Source organism: Parasteatoda tepidariorum, chromosome 5 (assembly GCF_982258835.1).
Source record: "Parasteatoda tepidariorum strain Cologne lab strain chromosome 5, Ptep-v5.0, whole genome shotgun sequence".
Classification (NCBI taxonomy): domain Eukaryota; kingdom Metazoa; phylum Arthropoda; class Arachnida; order Araneae; family Theridiidae; genus Parasteatoda; species Parasteatoda tepidariorum.
Genome location: NC_141759.1, coordinates 975,535 through 997,337, shown reverse-complemented (window position 1 = coordinate 997,337; position 21,803 = coordinate 975,535). Strand labels below are relative to the sequence as shown.

The following is a 21,803-nucleotide window of genomic DNA, read 5'->3' as shown; positions in this document are numbered from 1 at the left end:
TGTAGTTAAAACAGTTGTTAAATGGTATAACATTATGTGTTTATGTATACTTCTTGCATATTCTAATGTTTGAAGTAATAAAATTCAGAAAAGTATGAAATAAAAATTCGGTACTTCGTATTATTCGGTTATTCGGTATTATAGCGCCACCGCAACTACAGATTTGGCGGTTTTTAAGTGCCGCCAATCTACACCTAAAATTTTTGCGACAAATCATAAAATCAAACACTTTATTTAAAATCAAAACACTTTCAAAATTCAAAGCACTTTATTTAAAATCAGAGTAGTTAATCGGATTTCGGTGGAAAATGGGCCGATATAGAGTTTAACATAGATTCAAAACAATCTCATTTTCTTTCACCTGATGTGCTGTCACCATATGTACTCTAAGAAATAAAATTCCAAATGAAATTACATTTCCAAAACGTACGTTTACCATAATAAAGTTTCATGTCATGAGAATTGGCACATTTTCGTTTTTTTTTCTTTTGGTAAAATATTTCGCCCCCATAAAAATAAAATTGCATCTTGTTCTATTTTTGGCAAATCCCAAAGACGCATTTTCGGAGCACTAAAAAATGGCGTCAAGAATCAGCAAACAACAAGGCAACAAAGAATCCAAAAGATGGTATACAGGATTATTTGATGATAATTTTCTATAGAATGGTTTTCTACTTCCGATTATGAATAAAAACAGAAAAACATGAAAGTTATTTATTTTAAATTGAGGAATTTTCAGAATTTTTTTTTTTTCGTAATCATTCTTTATTTTACGTTTTTTAATTTCAAAATAATGACTTTTATTAAAAGTTAAAATATTTTTATAAAAATTGTTGTCAAAAAACTTTTTTTACAACATTAAATTATATAAAATTATGAGGCTTACGTATACTTTTTGCTTATTTTAATGCTTGAAGTATAAAACTATGGAATGTAAAATTTAAATAGGCCTTTCATGTTATATCATTAAATTTACTACAACTATTTCTCAGGCATTAGGTTTTAACTCTAATAAGTGAAGATACATATTTTTTTTCTGTTTATTTACAAATATTTTTCCGATATGTTTTGGATGTTCCTTCTCTAAAAAAAACAAGAGATACCATTTTGTTTTCGCTTGCATAAGAAAGAATATCAAACATTTTTCTTTTTTAAATTTAATCAGCCATAATAAAGAAGGAACGTTACATGCTACATTAAAGGCGTCTCCAGAGTAACTGAATGACTGTTAAAATAGAAATCGCAGGTATTCGTCTCATACAACAACGCTCCCTATAGTTCGTTGCGATCACGAATTCAATATGACCAAAAAATTAAATTGCTTAATTTAATTTGTCGAATTTCAGTTACATATGTTTTTATTATTTAATTTGCTTTTTGTCTGATTGAAACTAAAATATTTTCTCAGTTGACAGTAATGAAGTTAATTGGGCAATTACTTGCAATGGTTTTTGCTTTTGAAATATTACTCAGCATCAACTTATTAATATTACAGGTTTTAATTTGTTTGCCATATTTTAAAGTTTTTTTTCTTTAGGTTTTAATTGTTTTCAGTTTAAAATTTAAATTACTGGGGGGGGGGAGATGAAGCACCATATAGGGAGCGTCCGGCATCCTATAAGATCAGCAATTATTTGAATTATGGGAAAAAATATACTTGAGAGTGCCCCTTGGCAAAATTGACGAATTATGTTTGGCGACGTTCCTGCTTCAGCGAAACACCTTGGTAACAGGAAAGGCTGCCAAAATATAATGATAATTCAATAAAACATTGTAAAATTTCAACAAAACATCGGCCGAAACTTTATAAAATTGCAATGAGCCCGATATGAGCAAAATTAATAAACCCAATAAAATGCATTTTGAATCGAAACAAAAATTTATGGAGTAAGCACAGAAAGAAAAGGACAGGAAAGGGCAGGGAAAAAAACCAACTCACTTCTTCTTTAATCTTGAATATCCTCAGATTTAGGTGCACTGAATTCTCTAATAGTAGTTAGATACCCATACAGCACATTGACTTCGTTATGACATCCTAAAGTTGTCATCTTTAGGATTCTGTGACTTCCAGAGGAAGTCCTATATTTACCGCTAAATGTCCTACGGATGTCATCTGCGTGTTAGAATGTCCCACCTGCAGATATCTTAATGATGTCATAACTAGGACAGTTTCAGGATACCTTTAGAACGCTTTAGGATGGCATTAGGACATAATAAGACCTGTTTAGTAAGGATTGAGGTAACTTGTGGGATGCATGTTGGAAATGGTATGATAGTAATAGGAGGGTGTCTTATTTTGGAAATAAATTTCATCTTTGAAATTTTTATTAATTTTAGCAACTTAAATAAGGTTTTTCTTTTAAATTTACTGAATTAGAGGTCAGAAAAATGTTTTCTAAATGAAAGAAAAAGGTGATAGTTTTTAATTTGTATGGATGGTGTTTTCTGCACTAGGGAACGCTGCAAGCTCGGTTCCACCTGAATTTCCGGGTTACTGTTTCCGTTGTATTTTAAAGCCATTTGGCATCGCTGTGTTTTGAGATTCTTGCAAACAATGTATTTGATTACTTATTACTTGTGTTTACAATGCTAACAATACTCGTGTTTACAATGCTAAAAGTGTCAACACTAACGCAAGATAGTGCGCAGCTTGCAACAAGAACAAACAGTAATAAATTTATGGAAAGAGGCCAAATCAAGACTGCCAAAAAAAGCGAGTTATTCAAAATCTATCACCCATGTCACCTTTTTTAATAATAAGTAACAAAATAACTAAAAAAGATTTTCACACCAAACTCCCCAGAGTTACATAATAACATTGATATCTTATGAAATACTGCAGATTTGAGGTCAGAAATTATCTAATTTATTTCTTTTATTGAAAACAAAATTATCCGTTTGAAAACATCGCCTATCAGAATAACATGTAGTAAGCAGCTGCAAACTTTTTAACCGGAACTAGAGTAGATGCCGAGCTCGAAATTGTTATTGTTTACATTTCTACTGAAAACATCATCCATACCACTCTATTTTTCCAGAAAAATGGGCTATTCCTCTACTTTTTAGGAAAATTAGTAAAGGAAAAGAGAGTAAAACAGTTAATAAACAAACGTATCTAAAGAAAAGAATAATGTATCATTTTAATACAAAAATATGCAAGATAATTGGATTTCACATTTCTATTGCTTGGAATAAAAACTTGGCCATTATTAAAAAGTCTAATTGAATGTACCCTTTGAACACCAAGGAAGGTTACAAGTCTCCTAATTAGCGTTAGTTTTCTGTAAAGAATATTTCTTATTAAATTAAATTATGAGACTTATTGAATCTTTTATGTACATTGTAATTTATGATTGCTTCATTATTGCTCATATTGTTTAATGTAGTAGATATATTAAATATCTTATAATAAAATAATGAATAATTTTTATTTTAATGTTGCTCTAATACTGAGAACTTCGCATTAATATTTAAATTTCTCGTATGATCAATTGAAACTAGTTAATTTGCAAAATAATTCTCATTACTAAAGAACATTTTATATTATAAATAGTGTAAATGAAGTTGTGACTATTTTATCAAAAACTCAAAATAGATGTTTATGGATCACATACTTTATTGTTTAGTTATTGTGTCAATGATGCAATTTAAAAAAACAAATAAAATTAGAAAATTATCTGTTTTTATATACAAACTAAAACAGCTGTTGCCATGTTTTGCTGAAGAATTGTTAGCTGAAGGCATACTTAAATCAGTATCTTGAAAATATTAAAAATAACTTGTTTTAAGGATTTATCTATTTTTTGCAGCATAAATTTAGTGTAAGCAAATAAATATGAGAATAGAAAAAAAATAAACAATATTAGAATCACATAAGTGAAACTTTTATTTACACTATTATTTCCTTAATTTTTTTACAGAATAAACTCTTCTTTCTTTAGCATGGCGCAACCAGCCTCTAATAATGTTTCCAACTTCATTTACTTTAGTGTATGTGAAAACACTGCAAACAGCTTCTAGAACATAACAAAAAGAAAATATAAACAAAGCAGTAGGTATTTTCATGAATAAACATAAAATTATTTCAGAACCTATTTAAAAGGTATCTCAAACTAAATTAGTAGAAGCCCAGATTTCTGTTACTCTCAGGGAAAATATTATGGGGTAACCTTGTTAAGCTGCTTTTTCAATTGCCCATCATACGTAACTTAATACTAGTTCACAAAAAATAAAATGATTTGATACATGTTTGATTCATTGTTATAAGAATAATCTAATCAAACACATGTAACAATGATCAGAATATTTTAGAGTGCAAATCAAAAAAAGTGTTGGATAACTGAAGTATCGTATGATTACCATTCTACTATGACTGGAAAAGAAGATGGTGATACTAATAACAATATTATTTCAAACAACACACTCATAAATTATTCCAATGTTTGAAATTTATAAACTCATTGAAAATTCATGGAATACTAAATTTATAGTATATTAAAAAGTTTAGCAACACAAATTTTAACTATATACTGTCAAACTACAAATGGAATAATATATATATATATATATATAAACAGAGATTAAATATTACCAATAATTGCACCTGACACTCTGTAACCAAAAAATCTTTTTTTTCATTATTGCCCATCCAGCTTCAGAGTTCAACAACATCATCAGGCATGATGTGACGAATAGCTCGTCTTGTACGTTCTTTAAAATCAGTTCCATCAAGACTTTGCAATCTAGCAGACTATGAGAAAGAAAAAAAATTATACAAATAACAATATTTTAAAAAAAGCAAATTGACATGTAATAAAAATTTATTTTAAAGAAAACAAAATTTCATTCTGAAAATAGTTTATCGTAAATCTGTCCTTGTAAAAGAACGAGCTCTTGGAGAATCAAGAAAAAGACAATACTAAAATTTAGCATACAATTTTTTTTTGTAAAAATACAAATATGTAAATACTAATTAAATGCTTCAACCACAATTATCAGTTAAAAATGCTAACAAAAATTTAATAATTGTGAAAATATGCAGATCAACTACAAGTAAGTTTTATACGCCTTTTAAAGCACTAAATATTTTATCTTAAGAGATCATTGAATATTTTTTAACCCCGTCAAAAAATACATATTATGAAACACAGGATACCTACCTAAAATATATCTATAAAAGTAAACTAAGAATTAAAATGTAAACACATATATTTAAACCAGCTTCACAATGCAAGAGGTGAATAATGACAAATATATTTACAAGAACTTTTTAAAAGAAAATAAACTCCTTACAGATTCAATAACTTTTTTCAATACTTTTATTAACTTTTCAATATTTTTTTAAAAAAAAAGTATTTCTTGAAATACTAAGTAGTGAGCATGAAACTAAGCATTAAGCAGGAGAAATTCTAATGACTGCTTTTGAAACAATGACATTAAATTGAGAAAATGTAGACACTATTCTGTATAAAATTAGTTACACATATAGACATTTTGATCGCGTCCATATAATATAATAAGAATTTTTCTTAAAAAAAAAAATACTAAAATTGTTCAAAAATTATCCTTTTATTTTTCACAATTTTTTTTTTTTTTTTTAAATTTTATAATTTCTGCATCACAGGATGATAAAAAAGACATCTTTTTTTAAAAAAATTGTTTTTGAATATAAATATATTAGTTTAAATTGAAAACACAAAATAACTGAAAAATGTATTCACAGTTTTGAAGGGCATAACATCAGTTTCTGTTACTGACACTGGTGATGTATCACCACTATGCTAAAAGAATTGAACATGAATGAAATAAAAGTATTCTTGAATAGTACAATAGATAAATAAACCTGTTTATGACAAACCAAGCACTTAGTCCCTAATATTTTAACCTGTATGGCAAGGCCAAACTTCAGTTATGTACTATTGAATGAGAGGACCAATTGAACTTGATTACTGATTAATCTTCCTTCGTTTAAATTGAAGAGTCAAACAATATTAATAAAACATTATTCTTTTAAAAACAAATATTCTCTAGTATATTTAATTATCAATATGTTATTAGTTCTATGTTTATTTTACCTCTTAAATATTGTTCAGATAAAATTGTGGCATAATTTGAGTGAAAGGGTTTTGGACAGTTTAAGATAGTTTTGGACAGGACGGTTTAAACCGTGGATTAATCCCTTCTGTCCTAAACTTTGCCAACCCTGCTTCCAGGTTACTGTTTCGGGTGTATTTTAAAGTCATTTGGCTCACAACGCGATCATTGTGTCTTGAGAACTTGCAAGAGAACATTGTGATTCTTGCAAACTTGGTATTTGATTACTTATTACTTGTGTTTACAATGCTAAAGGTGCTAACACTAACGTAAGATGATGCACAGCTTGCAACAAGAACAAACAATAATAAACAAATTGAAAGAGGCCAAATCAGGATTGCCAAAAAAGGGAGTTATTCAAAATCTAGCAACCATGTCACCTTTTTCGCAATACATCTCTAAAGAAATAAAACAAATTTTCACTTCTTACTCACCAGAATTACTTATCGTTATTATCTTATGAAATACAACAGATTTGAGCTTAAAAATTATATAATTTATTTCTTTTGTTAAAAACAAAATTATCAGTTTGAAAATATAGCCTAGTGGAATAAGCAGTAGCAAGTATTGAGTTGGAGATTGTTATTGTTTACATTTATATTGAAAACACCATTCATAGACAATTTATAGACAAAACTTTGTAAAAAATGGTAAAATAACAATATACTAAATAATGAAGATAAATAGCAACATTGAAATAATTTAAATGTCATTTCATTTGTAGTTAGAAGAAATGATTAATTTAGGGTTACCAAAAAAACATGCCAAATAACAAGTTGAACTTAAAGGAAGTAAACAAAAATAATTGAAAGAATGAGTTATCAGAACAGATAAAAATTTGCCTCACGAAATAATAAAAGTAAAACTTCCTCAATAATTATGAAAAAATTAAATAAACCACGCATTTAAACATTTAGTAATGTATGTAAACATTGCAAGCATGCATGTAAACATTGCAATTGAGATATTAAAGATAATGACGGGGTTCAAGTACACTTATAAATCAAATATATAAATAGATAATAAAAAAAAGTAAGATAAACAAAAAAGAAACTAATAAGATATTTGAGCTTATAAATACCTTAATGTTTAGATTTCACTAGCAGAATTGCTCTTGTCACTGGATAAAAGAAATAACATTCACGGCAAAGTTGAAGTTAACACGCATGCGCTGAAAGATGATCCTACAAGACTCCTAAAACACTCCTTTGAAAGGTCTGTCATATTGCTGTCTATTTGTGACATCCTACGAAATTCTTTCTTCTGACACTTTACGGATATGACTGTTCCAGGAGTGTTCGGAATGTTTTGGGATGTCTTTAGGACGAAATTTGCTGTATGGGTACTGTCTAAATTTATCATGAATAGAATCTATGTACCTCCATAGCCACTTAAATTCGGCGAAATACGAATCTAAAATGGCGTCTGTGGTACCGGACTGGCGATGACATTTTTTTCTAATGTCCCTTTCTATGACTGTCCACATACCTTCGATCTTATTGACCAGAAGCGAAAGTAACCTTGCCAGCCGGTATCCAACGTAGAACTAACGGACCTCTGAGATTACATATACAGTTGAAATAATTTAAAAATAACGCTAAAATCTAAACCAATCAGAATAACGATTTGGTTTCAACATCGCCCAGCTTGGCGATCAACCGCGATCACAACTTGGCAAAAATCCAGGGGCATCCTCAAATATAGTCTACCCGAGTTAGGCTCTGCCACGCGTGCTTCGGATACGGAGATTGATCACCGGCTAATGCCCTACAGTAATGTGTTAAATAATATTGCCTCCTTGCTTTATATAAGTTTATAATATTGTTTGTACTCAAATTGCTCTATATAAGTTTATAATGCTGATAATCAGGACCTCTGACATTTTACAATCCTATTATATTCTCTCCATGTGATGTTGGTGCAGAAAAATTGCCAGCTAATCTCTGGGAAAGCGACTTTAATTTTGTTCGTGAAGCGAGCAATTATCGGGGGTTGGCGAGCAGTAGCGAGCAGGGGTTGGAGCCCTCTTGTATATATATATATATATATATATATATATATATATATATATATATATATATATATATATATATACACTGGTTATCATAAATTAAGGAAAATTCACAAAAATCGCGATAACTCAAGAAATTACACATGGAATTTTATGAAACTTACCCACAATATACAACACATAGTAAGGTATTAAACAACATAAAAAGAAATTATCAGACATTAATAGTAGTATAGAAATTAGCACATGTATAAAATAAACAAATTGGAAGTATCGGTTTGCAATAGAAAAAGTACCTTTAATATGGAATATGATTGCCTCTAGAAGCAATACAGCACAAACAGCGATGTGTGATGCTTTCAATTATGCGGTCTATCAGTTCAATAGGAAGTGAGAGCCATTGCTCTTGTAAAGCAGTTGCAAGCGTGGCAAGGGTCTGAGGGGGCGGATTGATGGCAGATACACGCCTCCCTAGAGCATCCCAAACGTGCTCGATAGGATTCAAGTCCGGGGATCAAGCTGGCCACTCCATGCGAGTAATTGTTTCCTGTTGAAGATAATCATCAACAATGCGAGCTCTGTGTGGTCTTGCATTATCGTCCTGTAACAGGAAGCAATCACCAATTGCCCCGGCATATGGGCGCACATAAGCATCAAGGATGTTGTCTCGATAAACCTGAGCATTCACGGTTCCCCTTGGAAAGACATGGAGGTATGTGCGCCCTCCTAAGGATATGCCTCCCCAAACACAGACACTGCCTCTTCCGTATGCATCTCTTTCACGGATGTTTGATGGATGATAACGGGTCCCAGGTTCTCTCCATATCAAATAACGTCTACTGTCACTTTCTAGACTAAACCTGGACTCATCCGTAAAGAGAACAGGCCTCCATTGATCTGACGTCCAGTGGACATGTTGTCGGGCCCACTGCAAACGGTCTCTCCTATGGCGTGATGTGAGCGGCACGCAAATGGCTGGTCGTCTCGCATACAGACCACCTTCGTGGAGCCTTCTGCGCACAGTTGACGTTGACACCAACCTTCCGGTGGCTGCAGCAAGAGAGGATCTAAGATGTGTCGGAGTAGCGGTTCTATTCCTGCGTGCACTTAATGTCAAATATCGGTCATCGGCACTGGTCGTAACAGTTGGCCGTCCTTGACTGAACCTCCTAGATGCCGAATCTGTGGTTTGAAATTGCCTCCAAAGTCTATGAACCACAGATGGACTCACATTTAGCCATCTGGCCACTTCTGATTGACTCTGCCCTGCCTCTAGTCTCCCGATGGCTCTCCATCGTAGTTCTTCAGGCAAATGATGCCTAGAGGTCATTATTACGAATTGGCTATCTCAGATTTTCAATGTCGCAATCACAGTAAAATTTGTGTGCTTTCTCTCAAACTTGGACTTTTATGCTCCAGGCAGATGACGTAAGCCGAGTGCAGCGCCACTAATTTGCATATTGCAATTTTACTCAGCTACTCTTAGTGGACAACATATGCAAATTTTGCACGGTTTGGCTTACTTTTGAAAGAGTTATCGCTATTTTTGTGATTTTTCCTTAATTTATGATAACCAGTGTATATATATATATATATATATATATATATATATATATATATATATATATATATATATATATATATATATATATATATATATATATAATATATATAATTGTTTTAACATTACATAATATTAATAATTGTTTCGAAAATGAAACAATGATGATTAAGAACATAAACTTTTTTTTTCTTCGTAAATGGATGAATAACTTAATAAATTTAGGCCTGAACAATGGATCCAGTTTATTTCAAGAAAAGAACTTTTCACAAGTTGTGAAATTTTGGTTTGATTTATTTTTATTTTAGATATGTCATGGTATATTTTGTTTTAGATATTCTAAAGTTGTTTTGATATTTCTTATTCTTTTCAACAGGAAAAGGAAAAATGTACATAATCATTATTAATTATTAGAAAGTTATTAATTATTGTTATTCAAAGTTATACAGAAATATTTAGTTACTTTTTTATAAATGTATAATATTGGACAATATACCAAAAATAGTACATTTTAATTTGAAATCGCTTGAAGGTGGAAGTTCTGACCAATAGGCTAGCATATTGATCAGACCTTTCTTCAGAGGGGGGGAATATTATGTAATGTTAAAACAATTATATATTAAATATAATCCTTAAATAGAGCATTTATCCAACGCGCAAACGTTTAAAAACCTTTCCCACAAGAAAGTAATAATATTGATCTAATTATCTCAAAAAATGTGATGATGTGGCTTTAGCAGCTTGGGAAATTGATCAGTCCCACGCTACTGAGACCTATTAACATTTAAATATATTGTCCAGAAAGATATAAAAACCCTCTTTCCAAGGTCAAATGTGCTATTCTATACCTATCCACCAGCATGTAAGGTTGTCATTCTGGGGCGCTGGCCCTTACTTTAATAAAATTATATTATGATTCCTGCATTTTCCTGTATCTTTTTCAAGAAGCACCGGCCACACTACGAACTTACAATGTTTAGGCTTTCAAAGCGTAACATATATATATATATATATATATATATATATATATATATATATATATTTATATATATATATATATCTTTGTATAATATAAGAAGAGAGTGAAATGATAACAAATAGCGAATCATAGAAGACTTACGGTTAGTAACGCACAAAACAGCCAATTAAAATTGAGAACGCATGTGTGTGAAAAGGTAGTAATCTAATATATATAATTCTCTTACGTGGCTCCCAAATTTTGGCTGTATTTCTTTTCCGCTGGTGACAACGTTTGCTTTGTTTTGTTTACGTTTTGAAAACACCAAAGCATTCTGCCTTTTAATGATGTGTTTCTGATCTAATATATATAATTCTCTTACGTGGCTCCCAAATTTTGGCTGAAGTACTTTGTACAGCTAAATAAGATTCTTTTCACAACACTTAGATATTTACTTTATTTTCTTCATATATCAGTCGGCAAAGAATTCTGTAAGGTTAAAAAACATTTCGCTAAAAAAAGAACGAATTGGGTATACTATTGCCTACGTCACAGATCGTGTTATTCCTACTAAATTTAACTAGTAAACAGCATTTTCTGCGAACCTGATTTCTAGCAACAAGTAAAAGCATCAAACGAAGTGTCTTGTTATAAGTCGCTACTCGCCAGGTTGGAATTGTATTAGTCTAGTTCCTTTGGAAATAATTTATATTGTTGTTTTACCGAAGTTTATGAATTTAGTAAGCATATTTAAAACTCAGTTTATTAATTAAACTAAAAAGTAAATGTTATTCCTAGTAAGTGGAAGTAGTTGTGCTTTTTTCATATTATACCCAATTCTAAAAGAAATAAAAATAAACAACTTTAAAAAATATAAATGCTGTTGCCAGCCATAGAATTGTTTGAAAGTTAACTTAGCAACATAAATCAAAATGACATAGAAGCGCAACTAGATCAAAATTATGATACCTGAGCGCTTGACGTTACAAATCCTTCAATTCTATAAGTGTTCTATCACCAAATGCCCAGATTAACAATTGTGTTTTTAAAGAAATTTTATAAAAAGTTTTAAATAAAAAAACTTCTATCCAGCTACTTCTACAACTGCTTCTTGAAGAACTTGGCTCATTGATTAAAAATATTGTTTTAATTTTACAGTACTAACTTTACTTCTACTTACATTATTGCTATGACCCTCTGTCAGTACATTTTACAACTTCATGCTGAATTTAATAATGCTGCTTGCTAAAATATTCCAACTGAACTTACCAGCTATAGCTGAGTGGCGATTTTTATTTTATTTTAAGTGTGTCTAATGATGGTGTCATAGTATTCCATTGTTGTCTCTGCATTTCTTTTGGCCTAAAAATCACGAGGTAGGATTCAGTTTTTCCTCATTCATTTGAATATTGTTTTGGTTGTCATCAGCATGAAATTAACATAAGTCGTAATTTTCGTTAAATATTTTTTTATCCCTAATTTAAAGCTATTTTCCAGTACTGCTATTATTAGCGAAAATATTAAATTATGGTTTTGAACTCAATAAATCTGTTTGAACAATATAATATTATAAGAATATTAATGTTATTTTAAAAAATGATTACTACGAAAGATCTTTTTTGTTCACCAAGAGATTTAAATGTTTATTTTACTAATAGATAGTAATATTTGGACGTGGGAAGTAGAGGCACAAGTGTAAGCAAACAGAATTCCTTTTAGTACATACATGTTAAGTGAATAATTTTTATTAATTTAAGTGAATAAAAACTGCTTTCTGCCAAGAAAAGACAATTATTGAGAAGCAATCATCGGGACTGGTGAGCGGCAGCGAACAGGGGGTGTAGCCCCCTAGTATATATATATTTATATCAAAGTAGTCATTACGTATGTAAAGTTTTGTTTCATTTGACGACTCCTTCTTGCTGCGCTAATTTTTTTGTCCATATATATATACATATATATATATATATATATATATATATATATATATATATATATATATATATATATATATATATGCGCGTGTAAGCATATTAAGACAAACGTGGAATGCCTATCTGTAGTTCAAAGGTAGAAATGTGAGGAGAGGAATCAAAAACACGCGGTGCGATCTTTTAACTATTGTGACACTTCATACTTATAAGGCTTCAAAAGATTCTTCGTTTATCTTTCTATTTCAGAAGAATTTCGAAAAGATCATCTTGTGTCATCCTATGGATAAATGCCTCTCTAATCCGCTCACACAACTGATGAGAAACATTTATCCCCCCTCTATACCCGATTCCCATACATCATTTCCCCACAATCCTTTGCTCCTTTTTTTATTATTATTTACGCGAATACGGTTACGGAGAAAATATTGAAATCAAGCAGCTGGAAAAGAGAACGTTAAGTAATATTCTTTTATCCATTAAATCTCGAGACTTTTCCTTTTTTGGGGAACATTTCGGATAAAAAAGTGATGGAAGTAAGAAAAAAAATCCGGGAAAAAAGAGGAAAAGGGTGTTCCTCCAGTTCATGGGTTAGTGGGGCGAATGGAGTATTCCAAGCGTATTTACAAAGACTATAGACATTTTAGTTCTTGTCCTCGTTGTTAGAGGGCGTTGGTGTGTAAGCAGAAAAAATTTGGAAAAAAGGTTTGAATGATATTAATGTTTTTGCTGGATATCATTAATCATTCCGTCATTCTACTTTTTTTTTCCTTTTTAGAATATTTCCTCAAAGGGGTGATCCTCTTATTGCAAGAACTCCATCCGCAAACACAATGCTATAAAAACACAATTTTTTTTTATTTACACACTATTCCCCTAATGGAATTACAATTGAAGAAAATTGATTTATTCATTGACTACTGACGGATATAATACAATCTAAATTTAAATTTTTCTCTCCTTATGGTTATCTTGTATTCTTATTTAAAGTCATTACATGATGATGAAAGGTAACTTTATTTTTTTAGAAATCATTGAAGTTTAAGTGGTCATCATGACACTGTGCATAATGTAAATAATGTGGCGTAATATCGCTTCGAATTTGATGAACAATCCAAAAATTGTGTAAATTAACATTTCATTTCAAGGTAACACCAAATAGAGTTTTCATATACAATGTAAAGGATGTCTACGAACTTATAATGGGAAAAGTCTACAACCAGCTCATCCACGTTCACACCACACGTGAATTATTTTCGTTTCCGAAGGCACAAATGTTGGCGCAGTTTGGATATATCCAGTGAATTATTTACATCGAGTACGAGTTAGTTGATGTCTTCTATGATGCTGTAAATCTACAGTAACAAAATTTCCCGTAAAAATATGTATGCATGTTTTGAACCGTGTAAGAATGATAGTTATATTTTAAATCGTTGTGAACTGTATTAAACAAGTGTATAATTTTGATCCGTTTCTGTGTTGTTTTTTCAATTTTGTCTTAATTAAGATTCGTAACGTTTTTTAAACTAAAATTAGCTTATTTATGAAACAGCACAAACATATTACTTTGAATTTGAACAAAATCGAAGTAAATAAAACTTAAATGTTACGAAATTATTTTATCCAATTGTCAGATTTAAGTAAATTTTGTGAGAATATAAATAACTTTATAATGAAACTAAAAACATAGATGGACTTTATAACAGTTTCTGTGAGTAGTTTGTCAAATAAATACTACAAGCAGATTGCAGTTACTCGGAAAATAATCAACCAGAATCAATATTTTCAATCAATTAGTAAAGATGATTGAAACTTACTTGGTCTGATAAGTTTATCAGTTCAATCCGACAAGAAGACGTTCACCAGTACATTTCATGTAAACAAACCGCCACCTTGTCCGCCATATTGTTAATATCTTGAAATTATCCGCCTTTAAACTTATAATAATGGTTCAAAAGCATTTGCTATTTATTTAAAGCGTGCTCTCCCACAGTTCATCCAATAATTTAGTTTAACAATTTAAATATATTCTAATTATTCACCAAATTTTTGGTACTCAGAAAAACACAACATTCTTCACCACGAGCTGCAGATTGGTGTAATCAATTATATATTTACAAAACTTATTGAAATGTGCTCAATTCGGTATTAACTTGAAATAGAGCAATCAATCATTCAATTTTCAGTTTTTTAACAACGAATTTGGATAGGTATTACGCTACAGTTCTATACTACGTAACGTTCTATTTAACGTTCTATACTACGGTAGGAAATGTAATACTCCGCCTTTGAAAAGTAGTTCTTCACTATTTTGGAATTAATTGCAGTTTAAATGCGCGTACAAATATAAATAAATGTTGTATAGTAAGAAAAGTTTATCTTGAAAAATGCATTAAAAGTTTTTCATGTTTAGATGCATTTAACTTATAAATACCTTCTCAGTAAAGCGAATGTACAAAGAAGGAGGTGTTTTAGTTTGGAGCTGGATTAGTTCCAGCCAGTGTTGCCAGATTGGGCTACAAGTAGCGGATTGGGCTACTTTTAAAACTCCCCGCTTCTCAAAATCGAATTTGGGCTACTCATTATTTTTCAAAAGCTACAAATCTTAAAAATGCGCTACTTAGAGAATTTCATGCTACTTATCTCACAGAAATACTTTCATAAATTTTTTTTTCCTTTATTGTTCTAAAATGAGAGATTCTGTAAAGTCTACAGTTTCTTTATCTTTTTAAAAAATATTTTCTTTTATTTCTGAAAACGCATTAGCTTTAGCTTTGGATTCTTGTTTTGTTTTGCCGCGCAGAGTCCAGAATCTCTCCATATCTATGCTTCAAATCATAGACTCGTGAAAACGCAAAGATATATATGGAAAAATGCAAGGCTAGTATTATGGGGAAAAAAAGCTTTAACTCCAACCAGTATTAATCGCTTATCATCTGAAAAAATCGCGTGACCTGTAATCTGAGCTAAAACGAAATATTGAATTTGGCGAAATTATGAACGCAGCTCATCAAAATTTAAGTCCCTCGGTGGACTGATCGTTAAGACACGGTTCCCAGCAGATCATTGAAGTCAAACATCACTGGCTGAGCCGCGATGACTCAGGGGAGAGAGTGTTCGCCTTCCAATGAGGTGAACCGGGGTTCGATATCGGCGATGGCTGGTCGATACGAATTCCGCATCCTGCTTGCACCGACCACAGAGCTGACGTGAAATATCCTCAGTGGTAGACAGATCATGGGTTTGAGTCCCCTTGCCGTGAGGCTAACCGTGAGAGTTCTCGTGATCTTCCTCTCCATGTAACGCAAATGCCGGTTAGTTCCATCAAAATTCCTCCACGATGGCAAAATTTCTCCCAATACTTGATCCAGGAGTTCCCTTGTCTTCTGGATTGGATTCAAAAATACAAGGCTACGGAGTTGAACATTAGTAGCCGTAAACCCAAAAAATTGGGTCGGCTGTTCAACGACGGTTATCAAAAAATAAATAAAACATCACTGCCTGCGGTCAGTGTGCGGGTGGGTGACCACGTGGATCTGTCTGCGTGGGGACCGAAGTCGTGCGGTATGGGTCCTCGTTAAACTGTTCTACCGTAAAGTGCTCGACTACGCGTGCAGGTCGTCGGGCTACTGAAGCGGTGGGTGCCATGACCTCTGCAGGGGATCAAAATTGTGATAGCATGTCTTTGGATCATCGGATGTTTCCCAGCCGTCGCCAATCGTAAATGAACTACAACAGCATTGAAATTTAACTTATTTTTTCAATTTAGTAGAATATATATATATATATATATATATATATATATATATATATATATATATATATATATATATATATATATATATATATATATATATATATATATATATATATGTTACGCTTTGAAAGCCTAAACATTGTAAGTTCGTAGTGTGGCCGGTGCTTCTTGAAAAAGATACAGGAAAATGCAGGAATCATAATATAATTTTATTAAAGTAAGGGCCAGAGCCCCAGAATGACAACCTTACATGCTGGTGGATAGGTAGAGAATAGCACATTTGACCTTGGAAAGAGGATTTTTATATATTTCTGGACAATATATTAAAATGTTAATAGGTCTCAGTAGCGTGGGACTGATCAATTTCCCAAGCTACTAAAGCCACATCATCACATTTTTTGAGATAATTAGATCAATACTATTACTTTCTTGTGGGAAAGGTTTTTAAACGTTTGCGCGTTAGATAAATGCTCTATTTATGGATTATATTTAATATATAATTGTTTTAACATTACATAATATATATATATATATATATATATATATATATATAGTTTTCTTGGGCTACAAAATGTTCGAATCCGTTACTTTTGAAGCTCACATTCGCTACTTTTTAATCTTAAGTTCTGGCAACACTGGTTCCAGCTCTATCCATTCTCCTTGCCTTTGCTTAAGTGTCCTATCTCTTGTGCAGTTCTTATTTCGCTTTCTTTTTGTATTTGACTATTTAATTTTCTAAATATTAACTTCATATGTACAATATTTAATGAAAAAAATTTTCCCTACAGAATGAATGAAAAAAAAAATACTCAAATAGACAGGTGAATATTATTAAACTGATGACAGTTGAGCACATTTGTCGTGTAGCTAATTCAACATGTGATTTTATTGTTATTTTTTTACGACAAAAGTAAAAATTGTTTTCGCTTTATTCAATCTTTGTAAAGATTCAAATTTTGTGTCTTTTGAGCCATGTGTAGCTCTGAAGTACGATTCGCTTTTTATAGGAACTTTAATAATGTGATGGCGGAAATTTGAAATTTTTAGTTTGCTTAATTTAAGGGACTTTTAAATATTGTCTGAAATACAAATTCCATAATATAAGTGTGCAAATCCGTTAGTTATAAACAAATAAAATGTATAGGAATTGAAATAATTTCAAAAAAGACACAAAATTTTAATCATTAATTTTTTTTTTAAACATCGAAGGGTTAATTTAAACCAATCAATATTTTAATTACTATTTTTGAAATACAAAGACAAAAAAGCTGAGAAATTCTTTCTCTTATATAGAAAATAATAAGATATTTCAGTATCTGACAAAATGTTTCAAGACTAACTAATTTTACTACATTTAAATAACTAATTAAACGGATTTTTCTCTTAAGCCTCTATTCACCCGCAAAGATCCTGGAAAGTAAAGGAAGGCTCTGGCATTTTAAGATATGTATTTTCTTTTGAAAAAATGCGCCTAACTACCCAAGTAGAATTTCTCCTGATGAGAAATTGTGGATTGAATTTAATTCAGGGCGACCCCACAAAGAGTTTGCGGAAGGAACCGTCAACTGTTAAAATATTAAATGTATAACATGATAACTATCAGGATAGGTGGGTATCATGTTAATCAAATAGTTCCTGTTGAGTCTAAGAGGTTGGGATATGGCAGCTGAAAACATGGGGGGGGGGTACTAGCAGTGCGTACCCCTTATGTGGATATTACTAAAAACCCAAATGTTTACCATTTTTGAGAATTATTTTTTTTAGGTAAGTTCTTTTGTCTCTTAGAAGCATTTATATTTCAGAAAAAAATTCTTTTTATAGTAAAAAAAAAAAAATTTTCAGAAAAAAACTTTTTAATTTTTATTTATAAAAAAAAAAGAACAGTAAATATTAAAAAAACATAAGTATGATATTTTTCATGATCAAAGATTTCCTGCCTATGGTGTCTTTTTCTCCCCCCACAAAACACCAATGAGGGATAAATTAATGTACATTAATTTACAAAAAATAAGAATATAAAAATAAATATTTAAAACAACGTATTTATGCGCTTCTATGCATTTCTTTTTTTTGCTTAGATTTCAGCAGAAAAGAATCTTTTTAAATATATATATATATATATATATATATATATATATATATATATATATATATATATATATATATATATATATATATATATATATATATATATATATATATATATATTTATATATATATATATATATATATTTTTTAAAATTAGTTTCGTGTAATTAAAAAATCATAATAAGAAAAAAGAACAGTAAATATTATAAAACATAAGTATGAGCTTTTTCATGATCAATAATTTCCTGCCTATGCTGATTTTTCCTTCCCCGACAAAACACCAATGTGGGATAAATTAATGTACATTAATCTATAAAAAAATAAGAATCTAAAAATAAATATTTAAAACAAAGTATTAATTCGCATCTATGCATTTCTTTTTTTTACTTAGATTTAAGCAAAAAAGAATATTTTGAAATATGTATACTTTTTCTGTTGTTTAAAATCAGTTTCGTTTAGTTAAAAACTCGTAATAAGAAAATCTGCTTTTTAAATACTAATTAAGAAGTGAGCTTACAACTAGAATTTTAAAATAATAATTATTAGAAATGCTCTAAAAAATCGTGTTCTTTTCCGTATTCTGTTAAAAATTTTAGTACGATTCTTGGTTTTAAAAAGAAATCGGCGTTTTGCTTTCTTAAACGCCAATACTGGCCACTTTCTCTCCCTTTTTTGCTACCTCGTCCCCCAACTGACTTAAAGAGTAACCCAGTTTCCATAAAAACGGCTGTAATCCGGTCTACCTGCCTTTCTCTCCAGTGCCAAGTTAAGGTGGAATGGACTATAACTGTGTAATTATTATAAGGAATTTAATAAATGAAAGAGCAGGAAAATCGAAAAAATTTCTAGAATGAAATTTTTTTAAAAATGAAAATAAAAATCAGTTTAACATACTTATGATAGGGAGTTTTTCCGTACGTTTTTGCTGCAACTTTCTGTATCAATAAACAATAAAAGGGTTCTTATCATTGTTACTATTTTATGCATTTTGCAGATCGGTGCAGTATTAGAAGGATTGAGTGTGATAGCGAAAATAATCTTTCATTTGGTTTAAAACTTAACGACAAGCTATTTTTTGCTTACTTCAGTTTTTTTACTTTTCAGAATAACTAACTAAACATTTTTAGTGTACTTCGATACCAAAAATGGTGGCAACTACTTTACACTAATAGTGAAACACCATATATAACACACCATATATAACTTTACTACACCAAGAAACATGGAACACATTTGATGCTCCCCTTCAAAAATAAACTTCCATTGCTGATTGTTTGAGAAGAAAAATGCATTCTTATTTGATACATTATTTTTTTACTTTACAATAAAATAACATAATTAATCAATTCTCGTAAATATGATTATACTCTATTTCTGAAACTTGAACAGACCACCGATCTAACAATATTCTTCTTTGTCAGCGCAACAGCCCCTTACAGGCCTTGCATGCACACAACAGCTGACCAACACCAGCGCCTCCTACCCATGCCAACCCTCTTCCAATTTCTAATCTTTAGGATTTTCGGGTCATTTTCGGTGTAGTTGAGCCATCTAGTAGGGGGCCAACCTCTGGGACGTGACCCCTCGGAGTTCGTAAAGGATACGATACTCATGGCGCTATTTTCAGATCTTCTCCATAGATGGTCCAGCCATATCAGCCTATTACTGTGGATTATTTGTGTAATTTCGGGCTGCTTATAGAGTCGGTAGAGCTCGAAGTTATATCTGGTTCGCCAGCATCCCCGTTCCTGAATTGCACCAAAGATGGTTCTGAGTATTCTTCTTTTGAAGGAGGATCTAACAATGATCTCACCTAATTATTATATACTGGGTGATTCGTTATGACAGCTCTTAATAGATATTTGTAGAATTACTGTCAATAAAGAAGGGAAAGAAGTAGGGATTGCAAATGAATTTTTAACTCAGGACAAGAGAAAAAAAACACTATCGATATCTGACAAATCAATATTTATAAAAGCCGATTTAAAAAATTAAAACCTGTTTGATTGCCAGAGGAAACATAGCTATTTGGAGACTATTATTCAAAAGTCTTTCAGGTCATCTGGAAACCAAACAGGCACACCCGCCATCTTCAAGGGTGATTCGTCAAATTTCGATAGTATTCCTTTTTTTTTCTCCCTCAAATAATTAAAAAGTGATCTCTCGTGCGTATACTTTCCGACAGGATTTTAATATTAGGGTAAACCATGGCAGAGCACTCTATATAGTAAAAATGGCGGATAATTTGTGGCCTCTTAGATTATAAAAGGTTTTAAGAAAATTCTTATGAACTTCTTTATCGAACATAGTTTCCTGTGACACAAACCTCCTCCTCCTGTCGCTCTTCCAAACTAAAACATTCCAGAATAGAAGGAGCAGGGGGTGGTCATGAGAAATGAACCACACGCGTTATTACACCCCGTCTAGAAAATTGAATTCCTTGTCATGTCCGGTGATATCCATCCCCCCTCCCCATGGAATTCGAAGGAAAACAGTCCAGACTTCCCTCCTCCCGTCTGGAACCTGTTGCCGAACCTGTCATCTCGACTGCTAAACTAATTAATGGCCACCGTAGAAGACGAGGAGGAGAAAGAGAAGGGCCAGAAATGCGATTATCGAAGGTAGAGTTTGTTCCAAAGGAATTTTCCTGAAACCCGGTTCAGGAAATGTCCCTAACTTTGTTAATTGCGTTGGGCTGCACGATAGATGTGTTATAAGGGGTAACTAAAGGGGAGATCTTGTCGGTGTCACTTACCTTATCGTTGTCCAGACAGGCGTGGTGGAGTGCTAAGTGCATTAGTTAGTTCCTTCAGTTTGTGACTAGAGCAGGAGAAGGGAAGGGGGGGGGGCGTGACGAAATAAGGTTCGTTGTCAACCTTTTGATTTCCAGAAATTATCACCAGAATTCAATCACCGATTGTAGTATTAGAAATCGGGTACCACTTCATTTTATTTTCAGTGAAACAAATCTTACAGTATGAAACTCATTTTAGTTTCTAAATAGGCACAAAAATGCATTGTAATAGATTGGGTGTTCCACGATGACAACTTTTCATAAATATTTTGATACGGCTTGTCAAAAATGAAATAATATAGATGTGCGTATAAGGGTTCTCACATTAGGTCAGAAAATAACAAAAAAGATACCAAAATCTAGCTCGTGACTTCTGAAGAATGGGGGGGGGGTGCAAAAACATCCTCACCTATTTGATTACTGTATTAAATTGAGAGGAGTTAAATGAAATCAGAATGATTCACCTAGAAATGATACCGGTTTCTAGCTATCCTCACAGATGTCACTACTGTTTTTATTTTTCCATGCATAAATACTATTTTTCGATCCCTCCTTATGTGTATGATTTTTGTGCTAGTTTATTTTTTAAAAATATACCTTTATATCGCTG

At 31.5% G+C, this 21,803-nt stretch overlaps 1 long non-coding RNA gene across 2 annotated transcripts; it reads right to left on the bottom strand.

Annotated features, from left to right (window-relative positions):
- Positions 1 to 3,862: 3,862 nt before the first annotated feature.
- LOC147808469 (uncharacterized) lies at positions 3,863 to 7,438 on the bottom strand. Of its 2 annotated transcripts, XR_015434342.1 has the most exons (3): positions 7,175 to 7,438; positions 4,592 to 4,750; positions 3,863 to 4,016 (listed from the first exon to the last, which is right to left on the bottom strand). It is a non-coding gene; the product is annotated as an uncharacterized LOC147808469 (long non-coding RNA). The 2 variants fall into 2 exon arrangements; XR_015434341.1 differs by lacking the exon at positions 7,175 to 7,438 and having other exon boundaries at positions 4,592 to 5,502.
- Positions 7,439 to 21,803: the final 14,365 nt, after the last annotated feature.